Source organism: Ornithodoros turicata, chromosome 8 (assembly GCF_037126465.1).
Source record: "Ornithodoros turicata isolate Travis chromosome 8, ASM3712646v1, whole genome shotgun sequence".
Taxonomy (NCBI): Eukaryota; Metazoa; Arthropoda; class Arachnida; order Ixodida; family Argasidae; genus Ornithodoros; species Ornithodoros turicata.
The window spans coordinates 1,135,517-1,142,356 of record NC_088208.1 but is presented as its reverse complement, the minus strand read 5'-3'; the positions used below and the strand labels follow the sequence as shown (position 1 = coordinate 1,142,356).

At 45.6% G+C, this 6,840-nt stretch overlaps 1 pseudogene; it reads right to left on the bottom strand.

Moving 5' to 3' along the window:
• Positions 1-234: 234 nt before the first annotated feature.
• LOC135366341 (uncharacterized) lies at positions 235-6,409 on the bottom strand (annotated as a pseudogene).
• Between the last annotated feature and the right edge of the window lie 431 nt (positions 6,410-6,840).

The window sequence follows — 6,840 nt, the reverse complement described above, 5'->3', positions numbered from 1 at the left end:
CACAGATGACATCGTTGCCAACACAAGCAAGCAGCACCGAATTCCTTAGACTCGAAAGTATGCCTGGAAGCAAGCTTTCTCCAGCAGCAAAATCCCTTCAGCTTCCTGGCTCTCACCATGACGTCGCACCTCCCAAAATTAAAAAGAAGAAATTACTTTTTCCGACTTCTGCATCAGGTAGAGACAAATTATTTAGTACGTTGCAGCATGCTTAAGCTAATGGCCTTGGCCATGTCACTTTGCTGGTGGCACGTTTGCTTGTATGGCGAGTCCTATTTTGTGGAGTCTTTTCTGCCTTTTGGACGGGAGCTCGCTCGGGGGACGGCCTGCTGGTATGCGTCTTGATCCTCTTGTTACGCCAGTACGGCGCCTGGAAATTGCCGTAGGCTGCACACGAATGCGGCCACCCCTTCTTGTCCTACCTGCCACGACAGCACGTATCTTGAACAACAGCTCTGCTGCACCACCTTGTGTCGTAATACGCTGAAGCTGCTCGCCCGTCCTTTGAAACTTCTCTGACAACATTGGATCTATTGCAGCCAGGTCTATTAGGCGGTCCAGTTCTCTCCTGAAAGTCGCCAGGTCATCATTTTGCACCTGCGAAGATAGGAAGGAAAGCATTCATGTCTGGAACCAGTGGCATGCTTACCCCCCTCCCCTTTCCATTCTCAATCTAGTTTATAAGTATAATACACACCCCCGCAATCTGGCTGTGTCCCGAGGTACATGGCTGTATGTCATCAGATAGGGTGTTGTCTCCTGTTCCGGGCTCCAATGTGTGACCCTCGAAGAGGCCTGTGCTGTGAAGGTCTGTTTGGCTGTCGGAGTCATTCTCTGTGCCACGGAACTCCGAGAAGAACGATGCTGGTGGACATTCCTCTCCCAGGGTAAGTTCTCCAAGTCTGTGTCGGTCTGCAGCAGTTAACACCGGAGCGTTCGGGAAGCTTCCGCCATACACCTTGTACACGAGCGCCTGGTGCTTACAGAATGCGCCCTGGATGCCGCTGTAGCAAGTGCATGTACCCAGCTCAGCACACACCTCATATGTCCTCCCACTGCCAGCTTTGCCTGGAACACTGTAAATGTTGTGCCCAGCTGCACAACTGATGCTGCAGCCTCATCTGGAAGCCTTTGGAGCAGCTTGTCGTACAGCTTGGGACAAAAGTTTACGGAACATCGGGTTGTCACATTTCTCCATTGGAGCGACACCCTAGCAGCAAGGAGGAGTGGACACACATACTGAGAGATGGATATAACAGCCGGTCACCCGTTTCTTATTCGATCTCTCCCTGATAGCTAGCAGGGGGCCGTTCTGATAATGAAATACGCAAGTGCCGTGTTCCGTAAACTTTTGTCCCAAGCTGTACAACAAGCTGTGGGATGCAACCCGGTTGTGGGCGTGTTTCAGTATCCGCATCTGATAATACTTTTCCCACACTTCTGCAACAAACTCTGCCAGTGCAACTGCATTGAACGCTTTCGTCCGGCAGAGGACTATATCCTTCAGTATGCGGATCGATGCCTCCGCAAAGTTGTTCGTGCCCTCGTGTCAAGACTCCTTCCCTGAACAGAGACACACACTCCTCCTTCCTGCTGAGGAAGGCCACCACTCTGGAGGTGTACCTATCGTGGGAGAGCTGTCTCAGATTGGCAATTGCCACCTCCAGCTTGTCTGTACAATCCGCATAGAGGATCTGTAAAAAAGATTGAATTACACTTATCATTAGTGGCTCGTGAACCTCCAATGTTAAGTTCCAGACAGTTTTTTGCCGAATGCTTCGGCGGTGACCATAATTATTGCTGCGCAGTGCCACCCACGGTCGTAGTTGTTTCACATGGACATGAGATTAGCACAATTACCATTATTCCACTTACCACTTTTTCCGACCTGTAGCGCAAGGTCCCTTGCTTGTGGTGGTTCCCAGCATCCAAAGCTAGAGCATGCAAGCTTTAAGCTCACACTAATTTCTATGGTGAATGAATGGAAGCATTAGGACGTCATTGTCGCCATCTACATCACACCAACAGTTTGGTGCACTGCTCATAAGCTGGATGTGAAAATTAGGCAGCGCCATGCTAAGTTCACGTTTTCAACGGTGGTCTCTGGCAGGCTGCCGCTGAATAAGGTGAGCCCTCTTACTATGTTAAATGTTGCTTTCTTGCTGGAAGACAGCACCAGGAAATCAGCATCAGCACCACCTCACGTGCAGCATGGAATGCATACCATGCTATTAATATGCTATCGTATAGTACACCTGGGGGAAGAATAGAAATTTTGCATAGGGGAAGCTGTGTGCTTTGTTCTGTTTAATAGGGATACCGACAACGATAGTTGTACTACTAATATTGAATAATAGGCATGTGCAAAGTGTAACTTTTGTTTTCCAGTAGAATACGAACTAATAATGTCCAATTCGAATCAAATAGGTTTTGAATCGAATACGAATTGTCAATACATACTTGTAAGATAATTTTTCTCATGTGGGTCACAATCATGAGACTCTGGTCAAGGAATGTTTCAAGCTAGTATTTCATGTCTGAAATTTGGAAATGCTTATGTACCATACCCATGTGACAAATAAAAGCAGAATACGCAATTCATAACTAGAGGTGTGTAATGAGTGTTCAAATTGGCACATGTGCCACCTGTACTTGGAAATTGCAGGCACACCCGCACTACCCGCAGTTACCCACAACTATTCTGAGGAGGTAATGGCAGCTCCATAACGCATATATTTCATGAAATGCAATGTCAAGGCATTACCAACAGTGGGCTCATGACTAGACCTCAGATCTTTAGGTATATACCCATTTTTTTTATTGACAGTATATTGGCGCCTTTTCGATACTAGAGCACGATTTACGTGACAGGGAATGCCATAGTGATGATCTTCTTGTGCCTATAAAGGCACATTTCGACATTAGCGTCTATTTTGGCGTCTATGTCTTGAATATCGACGTTCTGTTGTAAAATGCCCAAACCGCACATATTGCTCACAGGAGGTCCTGTGAACGACAGAGCTGTGTAAAAACTGCAACATGTCTTACAGAAAAGTCTGAGAGTTTCATTTTTGAGATTTGAAAGTGTGGCTTCAGTAACTGCTGTACCAGCTGGAACTGAGTCAGCCATGCCAAGCTAGAGTCAGCTTTTGTTTGGACATTCCAGCATTTAAGTTCACACTGGTACTCTCTCTGATGTTACCGTTGCGAACTTAAATGCTGGTCAATGAATGCGGAGTGCTCCTTTTTTTTACTTACAAGCTCGCGCTTGACAAGTGCTGGAGCTTACGCCGGCATGTCTGAAAACTGTGCTTGTAACGTGCTGTTCCTACAGCAACGCGTGGTCGACGTGTCTCTTTATGGTCTAGCTGTTCAGTGAACGTTTCCTACCTGAGCCGTACAGTCTCAGTTTGCACGTTGCCTTTAGGTGAATAATGTTCAAGTTGAATACAATTCAGAAAGTCTGCACTGGAAAAGCAAATAACTAGAACTTTTCTGCAGCCGTCGGGCCAAATGCTGACTAAACTCTGTTGAGCCTAAAATCGAACTTTAATGCCTAAATCGGTGTGCTTGCATCTCAAAAATTGTCAATGAGCTAACAAATTAATACATTTAGAGGTATTCCTGTTTATATTAAGCCTGAGAAAGGACTGGTATTAACGATGTTCAGGTAATGCAGGAATAGCCGCGGACGTTTGCTGGTGCACTCGCATTTCACCCACAACCCGCAGCGATGTCAACCTTCCACCCACAAATCGGAAAAATGTGTAGGTACCTCCCCTGTTTTCTCGTACCCGCGTGCACCTCTGCATAACTGTAGAAGTATTGTACAAGTGGGGGAGTGCCCAACGGGCTTTGGAAATGACAGCTTTTTTTCATGCAGAGAATATTCAGTTACACAGAAAACAAACATGTACCTGACATGTATCTGACACCTGACACAGAACAAACACTCCCCACAAAAGATAGTTTTCCCTTTTTTTCTGAACCAATGCATGCCAGTTGTAAAGTGGGCTTTCTGCAGTACACACATGGGTTAGGTGGAGCCTACTTTCCAGGTAGAACAGCTGGCGGATCATTTGAATAATTTTCGAAGTTCGAATCGAACATATCATTATTTCAACGAATATTCAAATATTCGCACGTGTCTATAGTGGTATATATGGAGACGATCATAATGCAATTTTCGTTCTCATCAACAACTTCATTGAACTTTGCAGAAAGTGTGGTTTTCCAGAGAAGAAGGAAGTGCGTATAGTACTTTTGCTATAGTGCCACACTGCTGTTAATTTCCTGTCTAGCTCTATTGCACAAGCATATCCAGTCCCGTTCAGTCTTGACAGAACGAAGCACTGCAGACTGGCAGCAGCAAGGAAAACTGCCAACGTACCACATCCTGGATGAGGCACCGAGCACAATCCCGCATGCCTTCCAGGGCCCGCCCACTTTGACTGATTGGTTGATTGATTGATTGACTTTGTTCACCGCAGTGATGCACAATGGTACATCCCATGTAAGGTACTGATGCCGTGTTTACAACAAAGGGAATCACGTCTCACAAACCTGCTTGAAAGACGTCATCAGCTTCTGTCTGTCTTCCCGTGGCACCCCGTTCTTTGTGGATGTGAGCCACCTCCACTCCGCTTGCAAGACATGGAAGTGAGAAGCTGTGTTCCTTGGGGCCATACCATGCGCAAAGCATCCTTCTCTGCTGACGAATTGTCAGTCATGAAGGCGTTCGGTGCCTAGCAGAAAGGCATGTTATGTCTTTTACTTCATGTTCACCTTTTGTTATCTGACTGATGACTTATATATAAGATCTTATCTGACAAATCAAAGTGAAGGACCATTGGCAATGAAATATGGAAAATTGAAAGATTGAGAGAAGCACCATATTCCAAGCACATCCATCAACAGTGACACCAAGTGCATTTGTAACTGCAACTACTCAGAATTCAGCAACAGGCAGAGAAAACTTGATGAAACTGAGACGTAAAATTTGATAGGAGTGTCTGCTCTCCCCATCAGTTGGAGAGAGGCAAGGTGAAGGGGATGGATCTTAATGTCCGTGAAACTGATGTGTAAGAACCTTAGTTGGATTCATGTTTTATCCTGTGTGTGACAGTATATTGCCTCTTGACCTCCACAGCAGTGTGGGTATGCCCCCTTGAGTAGGCCGAATGCAATCTGGTAGCCTTCTGTGGTCTGGGAGTTGTGCAGGAGGACAGCAATGGGTATGGCCCCAGCATTGGTTGCAGCCAGTAGCAACGTGGTAGTAGTGTGCATCCCATCGCACGATGAAGTAGAGTCGATGAAGGTGATCTCTCTTGATGTCATCAGTTGCTGTGTTCGTCTCATGATTGGAGTCACTATCAGAGCTGCCCACATGCTGCTGTCTGCAGACCTTGAGAGTGTCACGTCAGTGCCTATCAGGACGTGAATAAGATTAGATGGACAATCAGTAACTACGACTATAGGAGCTTCTCATTTCAGTGCCAATATATTGGGACTGCATTAGCTAGTATGACACAAAATGATGAAATATTTTCAACCTTGATATACAACCTCTAACCCGTCTCCCTCTGGGAGATTGCACCTTCTTTTGAACTATATGGTATGCTGCTGTGTATTGGCTGCATAAAATTTCCCTGGATATATGCAACTACAACGTTTTTATTACAACATGTTTCCCAAGTTTGTTTGACCTTGGAGGAAAGCCTATACTTTTGCTGGCAGCACTATTTCAGTGAAAATTGCAAGAAAGAGGTTGGTAAGAATAGACGGGATGAACAGAAAAACGCTTTGCAACTGAAAGTTTGCAGATACACACGAGAAGCGAAAAGCTGATGACAAAACACAGTCCATCCTCAGCTTCGTACTGCACACTTCAAGGATCTGCTAGTTAAAATGTGATGCCACGTGCTCTTCACCTTGTTCTTTGTATAGTGGAATTTTCTCCTCCAGCTCCGATAGGGGGTCCACTACAGGACAAAAGTTTTCTGCGCGCCAAATTTTGTGCCAGTAGTACACAGTAGCAGGGATTGGGTTCAGTGCACCATTTGCCAATGCTGTGATACCACCTTCGATTAAGAGGTTGCTCTCATGAAGTTTGATGGCTTCAGCTGGTGTCATGCCATCATCAAAGTACTTCAGAAATTTGGCCTTCGTTTCAGGCTCAAAACGAAGGAATCTCAGAGCATCAGCGCATTTTGTACTGTGGTTGTGGCCTGCTTCGATCTTTATAATTCCAGGCAGAGGGGGGTCTTCACGAAGATATGGGTCTCTCCTCTTGGTGTGCCTGTTCAGCTTCTTTACTTTTATGTCGACCCTTGCCTGACAGCCTGTTGAGACGCTGTGTGGTTTTATTTCGACTGTGGTGACGGCACCTCCAGACGGTATGAAACACCATCCTGCAGAGAAATTATTGTAGGCAGGTTGAATGAAAGCAAAAACACACACAGAAAAAAAAAACTAAAAACTAAAAATGCCCATGTAGGGGTTGTGTGAGGAAGGGTGTTCAAATATATGGCGTCGGTATGCGAAAGTTTTCAAACTTCTCGAAGTGAAAAAAGGGGCACAGTTGACTCAGAAATTGGTATGTACGTTGTGGCGCAGCATTTCACGAAATTTCTCCGTGTTGGAAGTCGGCAGAGAACTTATTCAGAAGAATTTGCTCCGCGTCTCGCCCATAGTTTAGGATTGCGGTACTACAGCATCATATCGAGATATGTTGATACGGGAGTCTTTTCCGCTACGATATTATCGCTGACAGGACAGTTCAGCATAACTAGATTCCTTCAGAAAAAAGAGGGGAGAGCTGCAAAACCTAGGAACAGATGA